The following is a 26,479-nucleotide window of genomic DNA, read 5'->3' as shown; positions in this document are numbered from 1 at the left end:
TTATTTAATAATTTGTTATTTAACTTGCTAGAAATATGTATTAAAAGAATTAATCAGTACAGTTTTCTTTTTTAACTTTTCAGGAGTTGCAGAAGTGTGGGTTACAAGCAGTAGTGTGGTTTCTGGATATTTGCTGTATATGTCTGTAATAGCAAGTGTAGCTGCCCTGCTATCCAGTGCTGACCCAACAGCAAATGCCTACAGGGACAAGGTATTTTTATAGTGCGATATAAACCAACGTGTTTTTATCCCACTTGATTTGTGGGAAAATCATTAACAGTGTCTGCTATAAAAGAGGTTACCAACTCTCATTCTCAGAGAAGCAGCCAAAGCAGGGACTGCTGCACTGGGGGGAGGGTGTAAAATGGGGCCCAGCTGGAGCCACCTCCTCCCATCAAGTCCTAGGAGCCAGAGCTGTACAGGGGCACTAGGTACTCAGGTGTTGTCTCGTCTCCCCTCCCCCTGCCATACCTATGTAGGCACAGCACAGGTGGAACTGGGAATGAAATGCTTCTTCCCTACTTTAAAACATCCAGTATATCATGCACTAGATAAAAAAAAAGATTCAACTGAACAGCTTGGATCATGCTGCAGATGTTGAGCTCATGGCTCTGGTGGCACAAAGAGGACTGAAAGCTGCTCTAAAAGGGTAGCTGGGCTGCTTATTCCCCTGGCATAGAGGAGACCTCAAGTGACATAAAGCCAGCATAGCCAACGCTACACCACCAACACTCAGGGTCCATTGTTTGTTCATATCACCTCTCTCCAAAGCAATGCATTATAATTAGGTTTTTAAAATATATCTACTTAAATGTTTTACATTTCAAACTACCTGGATTTTTTTCTCTTCCTGGAGAGACTCCACTAATGTGCTTTTACTGACCCTACCTCAGGGCCTCCCGCACAAGAGCCTGAGCCTGACCCTACTCCCTGTGGGTCCTTGTACAAGGGTTTGCTGGGGCTCGACCCTCTCCGGGGCGGCGGGGAGCCACACCGGCTCATTACATACAGTTATTGTTCGGGGAATTAGTCTGTCCGCGGGGGTCTCCCTCGGCAGCCCTTGCGGTAACCGAAATAAACAGTGTAAGTCCAGGCCTGGGTCAGGGCGGGCAACAATGAGTCACAGGCTCAGACTCTCAGGCAGGGCTGAGCAGGAGCAGTACAATCAATAGTAGGCCCAGGCCCTAGGTCAGGGCAGGGCCGTGCCGAGTCCAAGCTCAGGCCCTCAGGCAGGGCTGAGCAACAACAGTACAAATAGTGTTAAGCCCAGGCCCTAGGTCAGGGCGGGGCAACCACAGTAGGCCCAAGCCTCCCAAGGCCTGGGAGAGGGGGAGTCTGCCACCCACAAGTTGGGTGGCAGGGGGGGACACAGGTCCTCCCACTCCACTGTGTCCCAGCCCAGGGCCCTAGCAGCAGCAGAAGACCCGCTGCTTAGTCAGTGGGGATCCTGGCTGCAACACACTGACATAGGCTCTGGCAGTGCTGCAGCCAGACTAGGGTCGGCTGCCCCTGGACTACTTCCAGACTCCCCCTCAGGTAGTACCTGGGTCAGTGTGTTGTCCGCTGGGGGGGTCCAGCATCATAGGTTCCTCTGGGTAGTGGGCGAGCGGTAGGCCCGGCACCTCCTCCGGGTAGCGAGTGCAGGGTAGGTTAGGTCCGGCAACTCCTCCTGGTAGCGAGCGCAGGGTAGGTCTGGCCACTCCTCCGGATAGCGAGCGCAGGGCAGGCCCGGCCAGTCCTCACAGCTGCCTTGGGCCATGGAGTTTTCCCAACCACGAGCTAGGCTGGATACATCTGGCCTCTCTGGCGGCTCAGGCCTCACTGAGCTCTGAGGGCGAGCCTTTATACTTCTGGGTCACCGCCTGACCCTCTGAGGGGCAGGCTCTGAGCTCCCTAGCTCCGCCCACTCCGGTCTCTGGATAGGCTCTTCCCCCTCCGGGGTGGCTGGGGGCCACACTGCCTCACTACACCACACTCCTCCTACCTGCATTAGGGTCCTGCCTTCTCTGCAGTCTCTCACTCAGTGAGTTTCCCACTACTCTCTTTGTATAATCTTTTCCTAACACTTTCACAGCTGGGATCACTAATTATCATTAAGTTGCCATATCGCCTCAGCTGGGGGCTAGCTGCTAGATCACAGTCAAGATTGAGCCTGGTTTACATTAGAGGGCTAGCCAGCCCGTGAGAGAGGTGTAAAACATTTGTTCCATTTGGTGTGAAAACTGCATTCTGCTTCAATGGTATTCTACCACTCGTGTCCTGTCTATTCTACAATGGCAGATGAATGACATTCAGGAATACATGCAGTGGTAAGCTGGAGCCGGTTCGCACCGGTTCGCAAGAACTGGTTGTTAAAGATAGAAGCCGGTGTAGAACCGGTTAATAAAGGGGCAGCCGGGCAGGTGGGCAAACTCCAGTCTGCGGGCCACATTTGGCCGGCGGGATCGTCCTCTCTGGCCCACCTGAGCTCTCAGCTGGGGAGGCTCCCCCGGCCCCTCCCTCGCTTCCCCCCCCTCCCCGCCTCTAGCAGAGCCGCGGGAGCCCTGGGGAAAGCGGTGGGACTCCAGTGGCTATTTAAAGGATTGGGGCGGCTGCGGCAGCTGGAGCCCCGGCCCTTTAAATAGCCCCTGGGGCCCCCAGGTACCGCAGAGGTCCGGGGGCTATAAAAAGGGCCCAGGGCTTCCCTGCTTCTACCGCCCCAGCCCTATAAATAGCTGCTGGAGCTCTGGGCCCCCCCGCTACCCCAGGACTCTGGGCCCGTACTCACTGCACGGTTCCGTACCGAGTCTTCGGCGGCATTTCGGCAGCGGGTCCATCACCCGCTCCAGGTGAAGGACCTGCCGCCGAAAACGTTGAGTGAGGGAAGACCACCCGCCGCCGAAGAGCTACCGAGAGCTTCCACACTTCAGACTCACGCCCCTCAAACTCACCCCATCACAAAGTCACCCATGGCCCCTTTGGCTTTTGAAGCGCCTCTGGAGGGCCGCAGCTTCCCAAGCACGCAGATCCTTCCTTTCACCGCGCACTGGACGGACATTCGAAACACAGCGGTTTCCAGGAGGGAATACGCTGCTTTTCGACCCTGGCGCCCGGGAAGAATTCCTCTTACTCTTTTTCTGATGGACGGACCCCACTGACTTTCCTTTACCAAGCAGAAACTAGGGACCAGCTGCTGGCTCTCTTTGCAAATGGACGCCATCAGGCTGAGCCACTAGGAGAGCCCCCCACCAAAAAGCCATGCCGTGACCCGGATTCGAACCGAGGTTGCTGCGGCCACGGCGCAGAGTACTAACCACTATACGATCACGGCCAGGCGTTTGCGGAGGCATCAGCTGAGCGGAAAATGCTCAGCTCTGCGCTCTCGGGGCGGCCACCTACCTCACCGGCGGCCACAGGTATTTCTCAAGTCTCCCCATTACAGTCCCAGTTAAAATCGTGACCAAAGGAAAAATGAGAGGAAGCCAATCCGATGCCTGTCCGTTTTTCTGTCTTCCTCCACCCCTTGACCACGTGCCTCGCCGTTTGTCTGGGCCATTGTCCTCATGCCCCTGGCCGGCGTATTTCCCTTTGCGACTCTGAAACGTGCCCCCACGTGCAGGTCCCGAAGCTGGGCCCAGTGGCGGAAGGCCACGGAGAGGCTTTCGCTAGGGCAAGCAGGCGGGGGTGTCCTTGCGAGGTAATTGTCTCTCTGGAGGTGCAAATCAGCCGTGCGGGGTGTGAACGGAAGTGGCCCTAGAAGGAGAATGCAAGGCATGTGCTGGGCAGGCCAGGCATTTCTTTGTCACCCATTCAAAAGGGGGTCATCCTCCCCGTCGGGGAATCGAACCCTGGTCTCTAGCGTGACAGGCAGGGATACTCACCACTATACTAACGAGGAAAGGGGCACGGTGAGGGCCCACCACTCCGAGAGACCACCTAGGGTCAGCGGACACCATAGCATGGGCCCCAGCAGGCAGCAACACCCCTTGCCCTCTTCTGCTTCCTCAAGGCTTTGGCTGCACCAACGGCCATGGCCCTCCTCACGTGCCCTTGCCCACCAGGCCGCCTTTTGGGGGCTACACAGCTCCTCACACAACGCCGGCCTGGGAGCTTGCCCTCCCCTACCAGCTGATCACCACCTTTCTCCTCTCAAAACCGGGTCTTTCGACCCTCCCCCTTCCACACTTCAGACTCACGCCCCTCAAACTCACCCCATCACAAACTCACCCATGGCCCCTTTGGCTTTTGAAGAGCCTCTGGAGGGCCGCAGCTTCCCAAGCACGCAGATCCTTCCTTTCACCGCGCACTGGACGGACATTCGAAACACAGCGGTTTCCAGGAGGGAATACGCTGCTTTTCGACCCTGGCGCCCGGGAAGAATTCCTCTTACTCTTTTTCTGATGGACGGACCCCACTGACTTTCCTTTACCAAGCAGAAACTAGGGACCAGCTGCTGGCTCTCTTTGCAAATGGACGCCATCAGGCTGAGCCACTAGGAGAGCCCCCCACCAAAAAGCCACGCCGTGACCCGGATTCGAACCGAGGTTGCTGCAGCCACGGCGCAGAGTACTAACCACTATACGATCACGGCCAGGCGTTTGCGGAGGCATCAGCTGAGCGGAAAATGCTCAGCTCTGCACTCTCGGGGCGGCCACCTACCTCACCGGCGGCCACAGGTATTTCTCAAGTCTCCCCATTACAGTCCCAGTTAAAATCGTGACCAAAGGAAAAAAGAGAGGAAGCCAATCCGATGCCTGTCCGTTTTTCTGTCTTCCTCCACCCCTTGACCACGTGCCTCGCCGTTTGTCTGGGCCATTGTCCTCATGCCCCTGGCCGGCGTATTTCCCTTTGCGACTCTGAAACGTGCCCCCACGTGCAGGTCCCGAAGCTGGGCCCAGTGGCGGAAGGCCACGGAGAGGCTTTCGCTAGGGCAAGCAGGCGGGGGTGTCCTTGCGAGGTAATTGTCTCTCTGGAGGTGCAAATCAGCCGTGCGGGGTGTGAACGGAAGTGGCCCTAGAAGGAGAATGTAAGGCATGTGCTGGGCAGGCCAGGCATTTCTTTGTCCCCCATTCAAAAGGGGGTCATCCTCCCCGTCGGGGAATCGAACCCCGGTCTCCCGCGTGACAGGCGGGGATACTCACCACTATACTAACGAGGAAAGGGGCACGGTGAAGGCCCACCGCTCCGAGAGACCAGCTAGGGTCAGCGGACACCATAGCATGGGCCCCAGCAGGCAGCAACACCCCTTGCCCTCTTCTGCTTCCTCAAGGCTTTGGCTGCACCAACGGCCATGGCCCTCCTCACGTGCCCTTGCCCACCAGGCCGCCTTTTGGGGGCTACACAGCTCCTCACACAACGCCGGCCTGGGAGCTTGCCCTCCCCTACCAGCTGATCACCACCTTTCTCCTCTCAAAACCGGGTCTTTCGACCCTCCCCCTTCCACACTTCAGACTCACGCCCCTCAAACTCACCCCATCACAAACTCACCCATGGCCCCTTTGGCTTTTGAAGCGCCTCTGGAGGGCCGCAGCTTCCCAAGCATGCAGATCCTTCCTTTCACCGCGCACTGGACGGACATTCGAAACACAGCGGTTTCCAGGAGGGAATACGCTGCTTTTCGACCCTGGCGCCCGGGAAGAATTCCTCTTACTCTTTTTCTGATGGACGGACCCCACTGACTTTCCTTTACCAAGCAGAAACTAGGGACCAGCTGCTGGCTCTCTTTGCAAATGGACGCCATCAGGCTGAGCCACTAGGAGAGCCCCCCACCAAAAAGCCACGCCGTGACCCGGATTCGAGCCGAGGTTGCTGCGGCCACGGCGCAGAGTACTAACCACTATACGATCACGGCCAGGCGTTTGCGGAGGCATCAGCTGAGTGGAAAATGCTCAGCTCTGTGCTCTCGGGGCGGCCACCTACCTCACCGGCGGCCACAGGTATTTCTCAAGTCTCCCCATTACAGTCCCAGTTAAAATCGTGACCAAAGGAAAAAAGAGAGGAAGCCAATCCGATGCCTGTCCGTTTTTCTGTCTTCCTCCACCCCTTGACCACGTGCCTCGCCGTTTGTCTGGGCCATTGTCCTCATGCCCCTGGCCGGCGTATTTCCCTTTGCGACTCTGAAACGTGCCCCCACGTGCAGGTCCCAAAGCTGGGCCCAGTGGTGGAAGGCCACGGAGATGCTTTCACTTTTCATCCCAGACCTACAGCACTATGCGGTCCCACCAGTCTGTGCTTGTTTCCCGGGCCCAGAATCGCCGTTTCACAGCATCAACATGACCCATTGCCACCATGATGTCCACGGCGCGGGGTCCCGTGCTTTGTGAGAGGTCTGTGCCCCTCTCAGACTTAATGTCCTCACGGCGCTGCCGTAGCCTCCTCGCCCGATTTCTCAGCATCTGCCTTTGAAAAAGGTGGATGATAAGGTGCGAGGTGTTGACAACGGCCATAACAGCAGCGATGATCGCAGCGGGCTCTATGCTCGCGGTGCTGTGGCGTCCGCACTGTCACTGACCAGAAAAGTGCGTGAACTGATTGCCCGCCGGCGCTTTCACGGAGGGAGGGCGGGAGTGAGGGTTGAATGACGACAGTTACCCAAAACCACCCTCAACACATTTTTTGCCCCAGCAGGCATTGGGGGCTCGACCCAGAATTCCAATGGGCAGCGGGGACTGCGGGAACTGTGGGATAGCTACCCACAGTGCACTGCTTCCAATGTCGACACTTGCCCCGTTAGTGTGGACTCACAAAGTCGAATTACTGTCCTTAGTGTGGATACACACGTTCGACTTTGTAATATCGGTTCCACAAATTCGCTTTAAGTAAAATCGAACTACTCTCGTAGTGTAGACATACCCTTACTTCCATAAATCTACAGTCAGAATAGCTCCTTTGATTTGAAATGATCAAACTTTTTAAAATATAGTATTTAGGGCCTGATTCTCCTTTTGCATCAGTGTCACTCCCTTGACTTCAGTGGCGTTACCTCTGATTTATTCCAGTGGGATAGAAGTAAATGTTAAGAATATCTGCTTTTCTCTGCAGAAAGGTTTCAAACAGGGGGCATATGTTGGTTTTTTAAACACATTTATCACAAATATGAAGTACTGTTCCACACTAAAGGACTACTCTCATAGCAAACTGAAATTAAATATATAATAGAACACAACATTTAAAGTTTGTGATCAACATATTCATAAATTTGTCAGTATTAATTGGGGGAGGGGCCAGATGGAGAAGGGATATGAACATATGCATGCTTTGTGCTATATTCTGCTCTCATTTATACGCTGATATAGTCTGTCGTGGAAAAAGTCACCCACGCATTGATTTTAGTTCACAGACTCAAGCCTGAGGCCAGTTTATTGCAATACATACCAACGCGTTGGGGTAGCAGTCCGAAAACTACCACACCCGATCACAGCTCACAGGCTGCTTTTATTCTTACAAACCGCAAACATAGTAGGTCATTTACAAAAATAAAAGAGTTGGGGTCTGTTCCCTTTCTCGGTACCTTCCTCATTATTTTTCCGAGAATTGGGTGCATATTGGGTGGGGGGCTTCTCGAGAAGCCTGATGCAGTTAAAACTTGGCACCAGCTAGGGTACATTCTCGGAAGAGTGCATGGTACCTTCCGGGGCGTTATGGTCAGTGTATCGGGGAGGGGTTGACAGGACGCCCAAGAAGGAACGTGATTAGTCAGTTTGCATTTAGCTAGAAATTCGGGGAGGTCACAGAGCACCCAGAAGAGAACCATGACTGGCTACCTTGCATTTAGCTGGAATCACGGGGGGAGGCGGGGTCACAGATCACCCAAAGGAGAAGCTGCATTTAGTCAGTTTACATTCAGCTAAAGTTACCTATTGCTTCACACAAGCGGTTATTATATTTTATCAGCCATGAACATATTTCATTAGTGCTGCTGCTGGGGCTTTTTATTCTTTCCCTCCTTGGCCCCCCTCCCTCCTCTGGTCATGACCCTTGACTGAGACTGGCAGAGAACATGACACTTAGTTTGGTTCAGGCTTGTGGCCTGCAGGGCGGGCCTATATGACGAGTCTTCGCCGATGTTTTGATCGGTGCAAGGGAGGCCAGCCAGGCCTATTCCCCCACAAGCCCCACTGACTTCCATGGATTTACAACAGTGTAACTAAGGACAGAATTTTCCCCTTTGTCTATAACAGGGGTGAGCAAACTACGGCCCACGGGCCAGATTCGGCCAGCCACCTATTTTAATCTGGCCCTTGAGCTCCCACTGGGGAGCGGGGTCTGGAGTTTACCCCGCTCCAGCACTCCAGCTGGGGATCAGGGTTGCAGGCTGCTCCACGCAGCTCCAGGAAGCAGCGGCATGGCCCCGCTCTGGCTCCTACATGTAGGGGCAGCCAGGGGTTTCCGCTCTGCACGCTGCCCCTGCCCCAAGCGCCACCGCCGCAGCTCCCATTGGCTGGGAACTGCAGCCAATAGGAGCTGCAGGGGCAGTGCCTGCAGATGGGGCAGCACGCAGAGCTGCCTGGCCACGGCTCCGCGTAGGAGCCGGGGGGGGGACATGGCCGCTGATTTCGGGAGCTGGTTGAGGTAAGCACCACCCAGAGCCTGCACCCCTGAGCCTCTTCCCGCACCCCAACCCCCTGCCCCAGCCCCGATCTCCCTCCCACCCCCCGAACCTCTTGATCCCAGCCTGGAGCACCTTCCTGCACCTGAAAACCCTCATCCCCAGCCCCACTCCAGAGTCCGCACCCCCAGCCAGAGCCTGCACTCCTTCTCACACCCCAAATCCCTGCCCCAGCCCTGATTCCCCTCCTGCCCTCCAAACTCCTCGATCCCTGCCCAGAGCACCCTCCTGCACTGCAAACCCCACATCCCCACCCCAGAGCCCGCACACCCGCCCCGCACCCAACTCCCCCGCCCAAGCCCAGAGCCCCCTCCAACACCCAGAATGCCTCATTTCTGGTCCCACCCTGGAGCCCGCACCCCCAACCAGAGCCCGCAGCCCCTACCGCACCCCAACCCCAATTTTGTGAGCATTTATGGCTCGCCATACAATTTCTATTCCCAGATGTGGCCCTTGGGCCAAAAAGTTTGCCCACCCCTGGTCTATAATAATGAAAACACATGCCTAGCATGACACACCTAATTTGTTACTTGCTGATTTGTATTATTTGAGGAATGAGAGGTGGAGGAAAAGATGTCATATACTTATGGAAACGATGACTCAAACTTTAAAGTTATTGGGTGAGATTCTGATCCCTCTAACACTGGTGTAAATCTGCATTAACTCCATTGAAACCAATCAGGTTTCTTGACAGGAATGAACTAAAAGTAGAATCTGTACCAATGGGTCTTTTTTTTTTTAAAGTTAGAAAACATATTTCATAAAAGGTTGTAAAACATGGTCTCAGGAAAACATATCTGTAGGGTGTCAGATATTGCAATTTATACAAAGTAAGGACTTTCTAAGGCCCTGATCCAGGCAGGTACTTAAGCACATGAGTAGTCCCATGAAGTAAATGGGACTACTCCCATACTTAAAGGCATATGCTTAAGTGCCTTCCTATAGTGGGGCATTAGAGATTTTGAAAAGTTTTATTTGCCTAATTAAATACCACTTTGTGTAAGGCTGGATATGTGTCATACTGAAAGCTACCACAGGATTTGCCCAACGAATTTTCACCTACTATCATATCCGGTACCAGGGAAGGTGGTACAATGAAGAGGAAATCCTCAATGAGATGTCAGAACCTCTGAAAGAGGTAAGAGAGAGAGCCTGCCTCAGACCTCTTAGGGAAAGTCTACACTTGGAGCTGGGGATAATTGCCTGCTCGAGAAAACATACCTGTGCTAGCTCAATCAGAGCTAGCACGCAAAAATAGAGTGCCATAGCAGAAGGGGCTAATTAACCCTAGTACATGCCTAGCATCTTGGACAGGTACATATTGGAGGCGGCTAGCCCTTGTGCATATGATGTCTATGATCTATTTTTAGCATGCTAGTTCAATCAGAGCATGGGTATATCTTCTCGAGCAGGCAATTACACCCCCAGCTTGAAGCATAGATGTAGCCTTAATCAGCATGAAACAACTTGTAGCAGTGGACAGCAACTCATGGGAGGGACACAAAGGAGGGCACCAGCTAAAGGGGGGGCACGTGACCCCCCACATGACTCCTCACCACCCCACCCCCAGCGTGGGGGCCCCGCACTCTCCCTGTCCCCTCCCCATCCCATGTTACCTGGGGGGAGGGGAGGCTCTGTCCTCCTGCTGTACTAGGTACCGATTTTTGAACTGCAGGGCTGTCCTGGGAACCGCAGTGGCGAAAGGAGCAGAACATGGGGGTGCCCAGCGGCCCCATGCCGGCAGCTCTTCCAGGCACAGCTGTACCGCCCCCAGCCCTGTCTTCCAGCATGGCTGTACAGACCCCAAACAGGAGACGCAGCTGTGTGGAAGGGCTGGGGCGGTACAGTCATGCCGGAGGAGCTGCTGGGTGTGGGGCCGCCGGGTGGCCCCATGTTCTGCTGCTTTCGCTGCTACAGTTCCCTGTTAAATGGGCCCCCCTCAGGCATCTGGGGAGGGGCATGTGACCCTTCTTGCCCCTCCCAGGCATTGCCTTTGCCACTAGCATTTCAATCTGTCCCTAGGGGAGTGGTGTATGGAATGCTAAACTGTATTATACTGTTCAGTGCAGTATAGATAGATAGATAGCTATACATACATACAGGGCCGGCTCCAGGGTTTTGGCCGCCCCAAGCAGCCAAAACAACAACAACAACAAAAAAGCCGCGATCGCGATTTGCGGCGGCAATTCGGCGGGAGGTCCTTCACTCCCAGGCGGAGTGAGGGACCGTCCGCCGAATTGCCGCCGAATACCTGGACGTGCCGCCCCTCTCCGGAGCAGCCGCCCCAAGCACCTGCTTGAGAAGCTGGTGCCTGGAGCCGGCCCTGCATACATATACCTTACCTGAGCTGAGACCAGCCATACCTCGCGGGTATTCAAGTATCTCAAAGGGAACATATTTTGTGTCTCTCTCTGGGATGGAAGCTCTGTAGCCAGTCTATATCTAGTGCAAGAGCCTGACCTGCTAGGAGCAGTCCTGCAACCTACATGTACATGGTGTCAGAAGTAAAGGCAGCCTAACTTGTGTCAGAGGAGAACAGAAACAGAAGTAAGGTAGCAACAAAGATTGCAAACAGAAGGGGGTTAAATAAAGCAAGAAAGGCTGCAGAATGGATCACATCAACATGCCTCTCTTCAGTGCCCCAGAGAACTTCAGCTTGGACAGACTGGAAGCAGCATTTTGCAAGATTTTGCATTGCTATTAAACTCCACCAGGAAAGTGGAGATATAAAGCTATCATCTTTTATTTATGCTATGGGGAAGCAGGCAGAGCATATCTTTAAATCCTTTGCCTTTACTGACAACAGTCACTAATATAACTGTGATAGAGTTCTGGCTATGTTTGATGCATACTTTATACCTCAGAGAAATATGGTTTATGAAAAGGCAGTTTCACCAGAAAATTCAGGAAACAGGGGAACCTGTTTGAATCTTTTGTCAGGGCTTTGGAGGCATTGGCAGAAAACTGATTTTGGAACTGTAAAACATTAAAATATGAGAAATAGATTGACTATTGGCCATATAGACAAAAGTCTCTCACAGCAGCTCCAGTTAAAAACAGACTTAACCTACACACAGCTATTCAAATAACAAAGCAGTGCGAACTTATGAAGCAGCAAAACAAACTCAACGAACCTGAAAAACCATCTGTAAACAGGCACAGCATGAATTCTAAAAGTTATTATTATTATACAACCCCTGAGGCAAGGAGAGAGAACTCTCAGGCTAACCGCAAAGCCTTTCAGACTAAATGCCCAAGAGATGTATGTGCAGCCAAAGGTGCAAGATGTAATAAATTCACAAAATATGGACATTTTGCAGCTGTTTCTCACATTAAGGCAGCCAGGGAGCCATTGTTTCTGGGACCTGTCATGTGTGATAACACAGAGCTTGCCTGGAGTCTTTCAAGGAAAGACTATTGACTTTAAAATTGACTCAGGAGCAGACTCAGAAGGGAGTTACAATCACCTTCAACCCTTCTCAGAGCTGAAATCACCAGACACAGCCCTGACTAGCGCTGGAGGTATTCTGAACTGCATGAGCCTGTTCACCACAGAAACAACCTACACAGACAAAATCTTTGCACTCAGGGTGTATGTGATCAAAGGATCGAAAACCCACACCTTCACAGCTGCAACTTGACAGCCACGATGGGCCTACTGAGAAAGGTGGAAGAACTCAATGAAGCAGTTGGTGATATTGAACTATTGAAAGGAGATCCAGTACAAATAACTTTAAGAGACAATGCTGAACCATATAGTGTACATATACCTGGCAGGATTCTGATCCTGTTGCTTCATAAAGTGGAAACTGAGTTAAAGAGAATGGAACAGATTGGCATAACCAAGATTATCTCTGAGCCAGTAGCATGGTGTGCCCCATTAGTACTGGTTATACAGAAAAATGGAAAAATATGAATCTGTGTGGATCTTAAAAGACTTAATGAAGCAGTTATGAGAGAAAAATATATCCTCCCAATACTGAATGACTTCATCCGCAAAGTGAAAGGAGCTACAGCGTTTTCCAAGATGGATGCCTCAAGCAGATTCTGGCAAATTCCTTTAGCCAAAGAGAGTGCTAAACTGATTACATTTCTTTGGGAGATTTTGCTTTTAAAGATTACCTTTCAGGATTACCAGTGCACCTGGATATTGTCCAAAGAAAGATGGCAGAACCATTAATGAACATAAATGCTGTTGTCGTCTTCATGGATGATATTTTGATATATCCAACCAATCAAGTTCTAAGTGTATCAGTTAGTCGAGACCAGGGGTGAGCAAACTATGGCCCGTGGGCCGCATCTGGCCCTTCAGACCTTTTAATCTGGTCCTTGAACTCCATTGCCCCGCTCCGGCCGGAGAGCGGGGTCAGGGGCTTGCGTGATGGGTGTGAGGGCATGCATGTTACTCCGGCTGCACAACCCGAACTTACCTCACGCGCCATCGGAGCCTGGAACGTGCAATCCCATGTGCCTGCTACTTGTTGGCTTAGGTGACTCAGACATTTTAGTAGTGTTCATTTTCCATTGTTGAGGATAAAACAAAGAGTAGTTGGCCAGGGAATGCTCAATGGCAGTTTTCAAAGTTGTGGGCTGTAGGGACCTATGTGGGAGGAGATTTCTGAGAGCAGGGGGGTTGTGAATCTCAATTAATTCCAATGACTGGAAGCTGACGCCTGACAAATCCAGGCTAGAGAGAAAGGGAGTGGAAAGGGGGTAAGTTTGGTTTAATTATTGTAATATGTTGTTATGATGGTATATTTTTAATTGTAAGTATGGTTTTATGTTTATTTCCACTAAAATGTATCTTTATTAAATAAAGTTTATTTGAATATCTCTGAAGGGTTAATTTTGTGAACATTCATGGCCTGTCATACAATTTCCATACCCAGAGGTGGGCCTCATGCCAAAAACTTTGCCCACCCCCCAGCTAGACTGAAGCTAAACAGGAAAAAGAACATTTTCCACCTACCCCAAATAGAGTGTTTGGGACTGAGAATAAACAAAGATGGAATCAGTCCTAGCCCTGAGAAAGTAAAACCAATTCGAGAATTGAATGCACCAACTAATGTACCAAAACTGAGACATATATTGGCGATGGTAAATTATCTTGGCTGATATTTTTACAAGACATTTTTACAGTGACAAAAAACACTGAATGAACTATTAAAGTTCAACAGATTGTGGCTAGGGGGACCAAATCAAGAAATTGCCTTCAGAAAGATAAATGAAATTATCTCAACAGCTCCAGTTCTCAAGTACTATGAGATGAACAAACCACAATGGTGCAAGCAGCTTGGCCTAGGTGGTGTATTGTTACAACAACACAGCTCTGAGTGGAAGCCCAGTTGCATTTTGCTCTCGCACACTCACAGAAGCAGAAAAATTATATGCATATATTGAAAAGGAGTGCCTGGCAAGCGTATGGACATGTGAGAACTTTTACAGATATCTGTGATTCTTTTACACTGATAACAGACCATAAACTGCTTGTGACTCTCATCAGTGGAAAAGACCTGGATGAAGCACCGCTGAGATGCCAGTGTCTATTGATAAGGTTAATGCAATTCAACCCAAATGTTAAATGTGTTCCTGGGAAAAATCTGGTAGTAGCAGATACTCTGTCATGAATCCCAGCATCATATTTGACTATCCATGAGCTCAAAGATGTCGTACAGGCATACGTGGATGCTGTGGACATAGAGAGACCAGTGTCAGAAAAGAGACTACTCCAACTACTAAAAGCAACCTTGAAAGACACATAACCTCAAGAAGTTCTAAGTTACATTAGGGCTGGCTGGCCCAAGAATCTAAAGGACTCAAAGGAAGTGAAGAGAGATTACTTTGCGGTATGTGGATAATTAAGTGAGTCAAATGGGCTCATGATTAAAGATGATTGCATCATAATTCCAAATGAAACGAGAGGAGAAATCCTAACCCTCATCCATGAAGGATATTAAGGATTAACTAAGGCCATGTCTACAATAGCACTTATGTTGGCAATACTTTTGTCACTCAGAGGTGTGAAAAAAACACACCCCGAGCAACATAAGTTTTGCTGGCATAAGCCCTCGTGTGCACAGCACTATGTCAGTGGGAGAGCTCTCTCCTGTCAGCATAATGCAGCTACACGAGCGCTCTTACAGCGACACAGCTGTGTGGGTACAGCTGTGCCGCTGTAAGCTTGTAAATATAGACATAGCCGTAATGTCATGAACAGGCCACCCAGTCAGGGTAGTGGCCAGGTATCAGCAAGGACATAAAGAAGTATCTGCACAGAACATTGCAGAGCTAACAGACCAACACTATGCAAAGAACCTGTAAGAACAACACCTCTGCCAGACAGACCTTGGAAGAGATTAGCTGCAGGTTTATGCAAATTCAGAGGACATAATTATCTGGTTGTAGTGAACTATTTTTCCAGGTATATAGAAATAATGTACTTGAAAGACATAATATGTTGCAGTGTTATTGAGAAACTGAAGTACACTTTTTAAAATTTCGGTATTCCAGAACAACTAGTGACAAATAACAGTGGAAATTGTCATTCTGAGCAAAATATGATTTTGATCATATTACTAGCAGCCCACATTACCCACAAATGAGTGTAGAGGTTGAAAGAGCTATATAAACAGCCAAGAAAATCCTACAGAAGGAAGATCCATTCCTTGCTCTTCTGAGCTATGGATCAACAGCAATAGCAGCTATTGGATATAGTCCAGCACAACGCCTGATGGGAAGACAACTCAGAACTACCGTTCTGACTTTGGAAACTGCCAGATATGGTATCTCCAAAGTGGCCAGACATGAAGTGAGTAGCCAAATCTGATAAAAAGGCAAAAAGAACTTACAGATATTTTTGTAACAAACGTCACTCACTTAAAGAATTGACGATATAGAACCTGGTGACCATCTTTGTGTCAAACTGGATAGAGAAAAAGAATGGACAGATCCAGCTGTTGTAAAGAAAAATAATTCATTGTCCGGATCATATGTGAGTGAGACTGATAGTGGAGAGTTCAACAGAAATTGTCAACATCTACAGTTTGTTCCTCAGAAGGAAAAAGAAATGAAGCAAACTCTACAGATGGTGGATGCAAAATGAGAAGAAGCAGGTACAAGGATTCCAAATGACCAGAGACAGCGAGACAACCAAGTTTTTATGCGCTGGGTTGTGTAATTAGAAAACCAGTATGATTTAGAGACACTTAACAGAGTGACATGTACTGAACTTTAAAGATGATAATGTACATTTTGAAAACTTTTGTAAATGGTAGAAATGTAAAACTTAAAGGGGGAGATGTAAAGGAATGCTAAACTGTATTATGCTGTCCAGCCACTAGGTGGCGCTGTGTGTAACATACCCTACCTGAGCTAAGAACAGTCATTCCTGGTAGTATCTTAAAGTGAACATGTCTCATGTATCTCTCTGGGATGAAAGCTCTATAATTAGTCCATATCTAGTACAAGGGCCTGACCTACTAATAGCAGCCCTGCAACCTACCATGTACAAGGAGTATATGACAAGTGGGGCTTTTACAACCTACAGCTTCCTACATCTGCAGGTTTGGCAGCATTGTCTGAATCAGTCCTGGCATGAATATAGTTACTTCCATTAAACCACAGGTTCTCAACCTTTCCAGACTGTTGTACCCCTTTCAGGAGTCTGATTTGTTTTGCATACCTCAACTTTCACCTCACTTAAAAACTACTTGCTTACAAAATCAGACATAAAAATAAAAAAGTGTCACAGTACACTATTACTGAAAAATTGCTTACTTTCTCATTTTTACTATGTAATCATAAAATAAATTGGAATATAAATATTGTACTTACATTTCAATGTACCCGAAGCCCAAGCCCTGCCAACCAGGGCTGAAGCATGTAACTTAGCTTCATGGGGCCCCCTGTGGCTTCATGGGACCCTGGGCAATAACTCTGCTTGCCTCTCCCTAACACCGGCTCTGCACTTGTGATCCCCCCTAAACCCAACCTGCAACCCCCCTGGGGGTCGTGACTCCCAGGTTGAGAAACACTGAACTAGGCAAATATATAGATGAGTTGATGTACTCCCTGGAAGACCTCTGCATACCCCCAGGGATACACGTACCTCTGGTTGAGAACCACTGCATTAAACCCTTCAGTAAATGTCTTGTTTGTCTGAATGGAGATGTGTGTAAAGTATAGAGATTCAAGTAATCAGACTGACAATCAGGGTTCGTTCACCTCAAGGGGAGGACAGAAGGTTTAAATCCCCCAAAACGAGCAGTTGAACCAACTCATTGCAGTCTAATAGCCTAAATAATAAGTAATTTACTACATTCCAAACCATAAAAAAACAGTTATAAGCATTTGATTAAAATACTTACAAAAAGGCTAAAGTCAGGGTGCTTAGATCCATATTGGTCGCCGCTAACTGGGTCAGACAGGTATTAGCAATGAACCCTCCAAGAATTCACCCTTTTATACCCTTTAATAAACAAATGATGTTATTGCCTCTTACTAACTTAGCTAACTAAACAGGTTTTGGCCAGTTTGGGAACATTTCTGGTTCATGGTGCACAATCCTTTCTCATTATTAACTACCTCTGACAATTGGGGCTGCTTCTTCCTTCTATTTTATCAATTACCCTTCAGGTCCAGCATTCCCAATTAAGCCATTTTCTTTCAAGGCCTTCCCATGACTGCTAACAGACCTGCACTCAGGGTCATCCTTACCCATACTGCTCCAGCCCCTGCTCCACCTCTTCCCCATGCCACCGGCCCCTGCTCCGCTCCATTCCTGCCCCCACTCCACCCCTTCCCCAAAGCCCCTGCCCTGCTCCCCCCCGCCCCACCTCTTCCTGCCCCTGCTCCGCCCCAGGCCCGCCCCCACTCCCGTGAGGACTGCTGCAGGGGACGGGCCTGCACTCACCGCATGGTAAGTGGAGTGACCCAGACCCAGCCTGCTCCACTCCCCTGGCTCCCAGCTGGCGAGTGCTGGGGGGCTGTTCCCCTCTGCCCCCCAAGGCTGGGAGCCAGGGAGCAGAGTGGAGCGGGTTGGAGCCAGGGGGGCAGTTTCCCCCTGCCCCCCAGCCCTCTCCCCGCAGAGGCCTGGGGCCAGCCTCCCCCCACCACGGAGGCCTGGGTCCCCACACAGCCCCCCCACGGGCGTAGGGCCCAAAATGGCTAGGGACGGCCCTGCCTGCACTTTACATGGCCTTATAAAAACATATATTTTTTACATTTCAAACTAACTTAACCCTTTATTTCCTACACTAGCTCATCTGACCATTTGCTTTTGCATTATCTATTCAGGAGGTAAAGCACCATCTCTGTGCCAGGCTGGTGAAGAAAGTGCCACTGTTCCAGCACTGTGATCTGAACTTCCTGAATGCAGTGATTATGCATCTCAATATTGAACTGTTCCAGCCTAGAGAGGTTATCATAGTAGAGGGCTCCTATGGAGATAGGATGTACTTTCTTGAATATGGGAGAGTCCTCGTAGAGAGCAAGTCCATGACAAAAGAACTGAAGGCTGGAGATTACTTTGGAGGTTTTTCTGCCTGTTTTGATAATAGTTTTCCTAGCGTTAGTCTAGAGCAAACGAGACACCCAAATTCTGCCCATGTTTTCAATTTATCAGAAGCCCAAGGGAAACTGCTAAGATGCAGGTGCACCTTCATTTTAAAATAGAGATGCCGCCCTCTGAGATTTCTGCTTATAATATTCCATTTCAAACAGAAAGGCTTTACTCTTGGATCAGAATGGAGCATTGCAATGCTGGGACCAGTATTCTGAGGTCTACAACCCCCACATGAGGACGTCTTTGGGCCATAATGTAGGTCTCCTCATCTGCCTTTGCCCTGCAATGGGGCAGACACTGCTTGACCTCATTACTTATTGACCCTAGAATCCTAAATAGATGCACATAAGTCACTACATTGCTCTGGGCAGAGAAAACAGTCTTGAGCTTAAAGGGGCAATGTCAACTGAAATCTAGTAAATTACAAAATAATTAGTTAGAGGAAGTTTTAGGTTTTATTCCTGTCCCTGAATCCCTTGGTCAATTATTGTGATTTTTTAGTTTCAGCAAAAATGGTTCAGCCATTCCACAAATGGGATTTGAGAAAATATGTTGCTTTGCCCATGTTAACAAAATCATTGTAAGAAACTTTTTTTTTAGACACTCTAACATCTTCATGCTTTGGAGCAGGGACTTGAAATTTGGCAAGAGAGGTCACCCTAGTGTTAGGGATGTGCTTTTGCTGGACCCATGAAAACTGATCCAAATTTAGCCAAGTTTTGAGCCTTCTGAAAAACTGCAATTTGCATATGCTCAAAAGAGACTTGTTAGAGTTTGACTGCTACATTGATTCCCTCTCCACTGAGCTGCTTCAGCCTCTCACAGCCCCTAGTGCCTACCAGACTGCACATGCACCATCCCCACAATGCTACTCAGCATGCTCCATCCCAGGGCTGCACGTGTGGGCTGAGCAGGACTTTCCCTGTAGTTACTGCTCCAGATTGCTGTTGTGCCAGGTACCAGAACTGAGAACAGGGAGAACCTTAATTCCTTCCTCACATCTTTCTGTGCAGAGATCTTCCTATTTAAGGAGTGTGCTCGGAGTATGACTGTCACAGTTCTCACCATGTGCCATTTATTCTCATTGTCTGGTAATGAATTGAAGGAGTTGCTGGAGGCACATCCAGAGATAGGAGAGGAGATTATAAAGTGCACCATCCATAACTGGGAAAGCCTGATCGGTGAGTCTTGTGTCTGAGCTCCCTGTCAATAGAAGCAGGGGAAGGAAATAGTGTTAGGGCCCATCTGTCTGTCTATTGCCCCCCACCTTTTTGGTGGGGAGTAACTCCTTAAGGGTGCTAGATTCCAAGGATCAATACTTTTTACAAGGGTGAGCTGTGTCGCTTTCCCACTCCAACACTGGACCTTCAGGCTCCAGCACCTCTATCTCACTGTGAGCTCTCACAGCACGTCCATCTTAGGCCATCGCTACACTAACATTTATGTCGGCAAAATATATGTTGTTCAGGGTTTTGAAAAAACACACCCCTGAGTGACATAAATTTCACTGTCATAAGTGGTAGTGTGTGCATAGCTACCGCCACTCATTGGGGTGGTTTTATGATGTCAACGGGAGAGCTCTCTCACATCGGCATGGAGCGGCTACACGAGGGATCTTACAGCAGCGCAGCTACATCGGTTTGCTCAGTACAGGACTACCACTCCCATCAGCCCACTTGCCACTGCGCTTCCCTTTCCTCTGGCCAGGTAAGGGGAAAGGTCCTGAGCCAGAAGTGGCCAGGCTCTGTTTGGGAGGGGTAGCACATGGCAAGGGGAGCTGCAGGGAAGCTGAAGCAGCAATCGCATGGGAGCAGGAGAGAGGCTGGAGACAGGAATGAATGCAGAGCCACATGGGAAACAGGCTGTGACTGCTGGACATCACAGCTAGGTGCAGCTCAGTGTGGGATTTATGGGGGAGCAGCAGCAGCTGGTCAGGGAGACAGTGCAGTGGGGCCTGGTGAAAGATACTAACTGAGACTGACTTAGAAACCTGCAAAACCCCAATTTGCTTTGAATAGAGACTGGACTCGATAGGGCACCCCAGGGCAGTAGCCCTGTAGAGCCCTGACTCTCAGTTGGACTACCACAGGGATCCAAACAGGAACCGCTGTTGCACATTTAGAACGGTAACTGTTTAAGCCTCTGGGTATTTGTAACCTTTCCCACCAGCCCTAGTAAAATAACCTTTCCCTTAGCCATGTCTCAGAGTGGCTATTGGGACCCACCAGCCTACAAGGCCTAGCTGCCGAAGCATCTACAGTGCGTGCCTCTGAGTTGTGGTACACCTGGCAAGCTATTGGCACCCTAGGGATTTGGTGTACTCAGGCACAGCGCCTCAGCAGTAATTAAACATGCTCCCAGCAAGTATCTGCAGCAACACAGATACCTTTTCAAAACAAGGCAGTATTTATTAGTCAACTGGAAATCAGCACCGGAGAAAACTTTAGGTTTGCATGGAGAAGCAAAGCTTAAGACATAGTACATGCTGGCAGACGCAATCGCCCCCTTATTCCATGTCTTCCTCAAATCCATCCTGTCTCTATGGGAAGGATAGAGCGGGCCTTCAGGCTCCAGCACCTCTATCTCACTGTGAGCTCTCACAGCACGTCCATCTTAAGCCATCTCTACAGCGACACAGCTGCAGTGCTTCAATTATGCCGCTGTGGTACTGTAGTGTAGATGCTTCCTACATCGATGGAAGGGGTTTTTCCATTGATGTAGGTAATCCACCTCCCCAAGTGGCAGTAGCTAGGTCAATGGAAGAATGTTTCCCTCAACCTAGCTACCTTCACTCGGGGAGGTAGAGCTTCTACAGCGACAGAAACACCCTTCTGTCTCTGTACTCTGCACTTACACGGTAGGGGTGACGGTGGCATAGCTATGCCGCTGTAGCCTCTGTCGAGTGTAGAAATGGTTTGAGGCACACACATGGATTCTAAAAGTTCCCACATTCATCATTCCATCCAGGCTACAGGTACAACTATATTCAGTAACCAGTGTGTGACACACTCATTTGAGCCAGTTACAACAAACACAGCTGAATTTTGCCCACACAGCAGCTTTTTCACAACACAAACGTGTGCCAGACAACTTTCTGCATTCCGCCAACCATGGTGCCAGGCCACATTTCTTTTAGTGCATTCTGGGATATCTGGGCAGCTAGCCTATAGTGCCTCGTCAGGGGATAGAGTTACCAGAGGACATGCCTGCAGAGCAGCACCAACATCACAGAATGCTAGAAGGGGGAAGGCCAAACTGTTTACACGGGCATCTACACTACAAAACAATGTGCTGACCTGGTTACATGTAGACAGTTGTGTATCCTCCTAGGCTAGTAACATGGTGAAACACTTAGCTCCTATGGTGACTGAGCATTAACTCTGTTGTGTGACAGAGCTGCGTGGTTACAACGTCTGTTAAAAGCTGTCATGCCAAAAGGGGCTTTGTGTTTTTAACTGAAGGCATTGCATGTAACTGCCCTGGAAGCAGCTGGCTGTACAGAGGAAAGTTTTGCTGTCATCAGTAGTTTCTATAACTTAGCATTGGCTAAGTCAGCACATGGTTCACAGTTCCTCTGAAATAGAGAAATGGACACAGGAAATCCGTTGGTTTTCCCCCTTTAATGACTCGAAAGAATAAGAGTTTCAGGCTTCTGCAACTCTTCTGGTAAGGGCAGGAGCTGTGAAGTGAATTAACCACAGTGATCAGACAGCTGTGGTGCCTATTCATTTTACCATTGCATTAAATGAGCATGTACACCAGAAGACTGCTTTTCCCCTGGGTACTGTACTAACTCAGCAACATTTTTTCCTCTGGACTCAACACTAATTCTAAACTGAAGACTGGACTGGGGGAAAGAGAAGACACTCTGGAGCTATAACATGTCTATCTGGGGTTGTCTTGTAAGATAAGCAGAGTCAGACCTAGTCAGTATTTAAAAGGGAGACTTCTATATAAAACCCCAGGTAACACAGAAATTGTTGGTGGTGATGCTAGAGATGGCAACCTTCCCCCTGAGTACTCATCTAATGGTCCTAACTGATGATCTTTGATTAGTGGTTCCAAAGAAGGCAAAAGGTCCCTGCTAATAAAATAGGGAATAGTCCTTTCGGAACCTAAACTCATGGTTCCTGGATAAAAATCACCAGAGTTAAGTATCTAATCCCATTTTATAGCCCGTGATACCATTTGTGTCCTTGTCCATTTTTAACTTAAATCTTAATTAGATGCATTCTGCTGTAAACCAGGCAGTGCTTTTATAGAACTGTGATCTAAAGGGGCTCTGAGGGTTATGGTTCAAGGTTGCCATCTGCCAGCTGAAAAGAGGGATAATTCCAGGTTCAGTTCTTTATTGCTCTTGTTAGATTTATCTGCTTTCCCATCATGGATGCCACACCAGATAATTGTATTCTACCAGTTACAATATCACTGCTAGTAGCAATCTTGAGGCGGGTGTCACTGCTAGTAGCAATCTTGGCATGTGTATATGAAGGGTGTTAAACTAGATTGATTTGATGCACGTTATTTAACTCACAGCAAGTAACCTGCACTAATAGCGTGCACATGGGATGGCTGTGCCTCTTTCAGTTTGCATCGTTGTGTTCACATGGTAGCAGCTTGCTGCTGAGAGAGTATCCTGTGGTCCTTTGCTTCACTGCTGTGCACTGTGCATTCTTGGATTTTTTTCACTCTGCTTTCTGGGATGCGTAGCAGAAGCCAGGAGTGTTCACATTTTAAAAAATCTCATGTTTCCGCTGTCTCCGCCCCATGCTTCCTTTCTAGGCAGACTAACAACATTTTTGAATTGCTGTTGGTCAGCATGGACCCAGCAGTGCCCCACAGCACTGTGCTGGCAACCACAAATACACAGAGGCTGCTTGGGCTATATATACTTCACCTGACACACCACCAAGCAGATGACATTGTAGTAGGGTGACCAGATAGCAAGTGTGAAAAATCGGGACGGGGGTCAGGGGTAATAGGCTCCTATATAACAAAAAGCTCCAATATCGGGACTGTCCCTATAAAATCGGGACATCTGGTCACCCTACATTGTCGTAGCAGCAACTCTTCCAGCAGCGGCAGTGGAGGGACAAGGACAAGGAAGAAGAGGAGAACACCAAGCAACTGATACTAGAGGAGCGGTTCCTGGATGAACTACACAGTGTTCAGTGTTGTTCTTCTTCAAGTGATTACACATGTCCATTCCACTGTCGATGCGTGCTCGCCTAGTGCAGTTATTAGAGATTTTTCCCTCAGCAGTACCCATCAGGGCAACATGAGTTTCCTCTACTGCCTCACACCACTGCATGCAGATATAAAGGCAGAGCCACCCCGTCCCCCGTCAGTTCCTTCCTACCACCCATGATGTTGGAGCTGCTGTCCTTGCATTTGCAGTCCCACCCTCTTTGGTGTAGTACCTGTTCTGTTAGTTTTAGGCTCTGTGACAAAGTTCCTCCTCTGCCTTAGTGGGTCCTGCACTTATTGGCGGATTTGCTCGCCTCAGAGATTCACGGCAGCCCTCAGTTTGGCTGCTTTTACCAGTGGCTCAAACCTGCCGTTCACTCAGCTAACCTCATCACTGGCCAGCATGGGGAAAAGGAGGAGAACAGTCTCTGCTGACCCACCTAGTGGGTCGGGGGACAGGCCAGAGACCTTCCCCTCTGGTGGGACCCACAGTCCAGGTCAACTCCTCTTATATACAATAGGGAGTTGGGGGGATCGGGGGGAACCCGGGCCCGCCCTCTACTCTGGGTTCCAGCCCAGGGCCCTGTGGATTGCAGCTATCTACGGTGTCTCCTGTAACAGCTGCGTGACAGCGACAACTCCCTGAGGTACTTCTCCATGGCCTCCTCCCAACACCTTCTTTATCGTCACCACAGGACCTTCCTCCGGATGTCTGATAACGCTTGTACTCCTCAGTCCTCCAGCCGTACGCCTTCCCACTCTCAGCAACTTGCGCGCCTCTTGCTCCCAGCTCCTCACTAACTGAAGTGAGGTTCTTTTTAAACCAGGTGCCCTGATTAGGCTGCCTGTCCTAATTGATTCTAGCAGCTTCTTAATTGGCTCCAGGTGTCCTAATTAGCCTCCGTGCGATAATTGGTTCCAGCAACTTTCTGATTGTTCTGGAACAGCCCATTATCTTACTCAGGGAAAAGGGACCTACTTAATCTGGAGCTAATATATCTACCTTCTATCACTCTCCTGTAGCCATCTGGCCTGACCCTGTCACACCTCGTTTAGAGTTTTTGTACATAATTTAAGATATAAGATTAAGTTTAGATTAGTACTTAATAGCATTGATTCACCAGTTCCCATTTTCGTACCGGTACCAAACGCATGCCTCATTCTCCAGGATTCAAGCCTTGTCACTCATGTAACAAATCCATGCCAGTGAGTGACCCACACCCCAGCTGCCTAAGTGTGAGGCAGATGTGAGTGACAAATGCCACATTTGTAGGGGATTCAAACCTCTCTCAAAGACAGTGCAGCCATACTCAAGTATCTGCTGATGGAGTCTGTGCTCCTCCCACCATCACAGCCTTCCCATTCAGAGCAGGTACGAGCATGTCCGCAGCTGTTAGGAGTGCTCCTCCTGATCTGACTGAGTCGAGAGGCAGATCTTCATCACCAGAACTGAAGAAAAAGCAACATAAGTCTCCTAAAGGTCAGTACTGGAGTCTTCGAAATCTTCGGTGAGTACACCAAGTGGAGACAAGGACACTACGTGCGCTCAATGAAGAGGCACTCCTAGGCACCATCCTTAAAAGCCAAGGGGGGTGGTTGACTCTGGAGCCTAGGATGGGCCCATTGACACCGATCCCTGAAATACCTATTGCATCAGTAGCAGCACAGCTTTCAGTACCGCAGAGCCAAGAGCCTTTTCCAGTACCGTCTATGCCCAAAGCTTATGAAGCAGTTCAGGTATTGTTGAAACTGTCAGTACCAGTAGTTTCTCCAGCTATTCAAGACTCTTACCCAGTACTGGGGTCTAACATACATGTTTCAACTTTTCCAGCCCCAGCCTCAATGTACCATTTGGTATCGGCAGCAGTACATTTAGTGCACCTCTCAAAACGTCTCCCTTTAGATGGAAGCTAGCAATGATCTTGCTGGTACCTCCATCTCCAGGCTCAGAACTGATCTGACGGGAGTCAGCTCCCCCTTCATTAGAGGATGCAGATCATGGGGGTGGGTGAAGCTTTGCCTCAGGAAGGCTAGCGCCTTGTCCTGCCTCTTCTGCCCATGGCCCCACCCACACTCTACCCCTGCTCCACCTGTCCCTCCTCTCCTCCACACCCCTTCTTCCCCTGAGGCCCTGCCGCCTGCGGGGATGCGGTGAGCAGCTGGCAGAGGTGGGGGTTCCTGGGGGAGGGGGTGGAGGAGAGGAGGCACGTGGTGGGCGGGGCAGCCTTGGGAGATGGAAGAGAGGAGGGATGTGGGAGGTGGAGGCCTCATGGGGAGTGGGGTTGAGTGGAGGAGAGGAAGGACTCAGCAAGGCAGCGGCGGGTGGTGGAGGCCTCGGGGAAGGGGCAGAGCAGGAAAGGGAAGAGGCAGAATGCAGACGGGGCCACCATGGCCCAGGTGTCTGGCAGCAGGTCGGAGGCAGCGGCGAGCGGCCTGTTACACCCACCGCCCATGAGCAGATGCCTTATAAGATATCAAGTTTGGCCTCGATAAGTTCAACAGTCCCTGTCGTGTTCTTTTGTACCAGAAGTGGACTGGCTAAAGAACTTGCTTACCAATGTGTACCCGCCGCCTATACGTACATCATTAGATCCTTTAATGCTCTGCTGGGCATAGCTGAGGTTGTTAAATAAGGTATTTTGTGCACAGTGCCATCTAGTGGCTGAACAATGTAATACAGTTTATCATTCCATTACAGCCCGCCTGGGTTGCCTGTCCACTGTGCTACCAGCCACAGACTCAGAATTCCAAAAACCAGTGGCCCGGCATTACTGAGGCCCACCATCATATCAATGGCCCTTTTGGAATCCGTGGGGTTTCCCTCCATCATCTAAAGCATCTCCGCTCCCTTCCCACCCTTCTACTTCAGCTAGGCATTGGGAGCATTTACAACAGGGTCACTCTCTGCCCATCCCCGGTACTGGAACTGGTCCTGTGCACAGGGAGGTTTGTGCTCTGTATTCTCCCGTAGAGGAACTGGAGGAGGTTCCACCTCAACAGCCCTTGGTTTCTTCATTGCCTGATGAGGCAGGGATAACAGAGTCTGCTTCTCCTCCCCCTGATGATGATGATGATGATGATTATAGAGCTCATCAGGACTTGTTGATCAGGGTGGCTGCAGCTCTGGATATCCAAGTAGAAGA

The 26,479-nt window shown here is 49.6% G+C and overlaps 1 non-coding gene across 1 annotated transcript; it reads right to left on the bottom strand.

Annotated features, from left to right (window-relative positions):
- Window positions 1–5,065: 5,065 nt before the first annotated feature.
- On the bottom strand, window positions 5,066–5,137 carry TRNAD-GUC (transfer RNA aspartic acid (anticodon GUC)). Its single transcript has one exon. It is a non-coding gene; the product is annotated as a tRNA-Asp (tRNA).
- Window positions 5,138–26,479: the final 21,342 nt, after the last annotated feature.

This window comes from Emys orbicularis, chromosome 1 (genome assembly GCF_028017835.1).
Source record: "Emys orbicularis isolate rEmyOrb1 chromosome 1, rEmyOrb1.hap1, whole genome shotgun sequence".
NCBI classification, from domain to species: Eukaryota; Metazoa; Chordata; order Testudines; family Emydidae; genus Emys; species Emys orbicularis.
The sequence above is the reverse complement of the archived record's forward strand: the minus strand, read 5'-3'. Positions and strand labels throughout refer to the sequence as shown.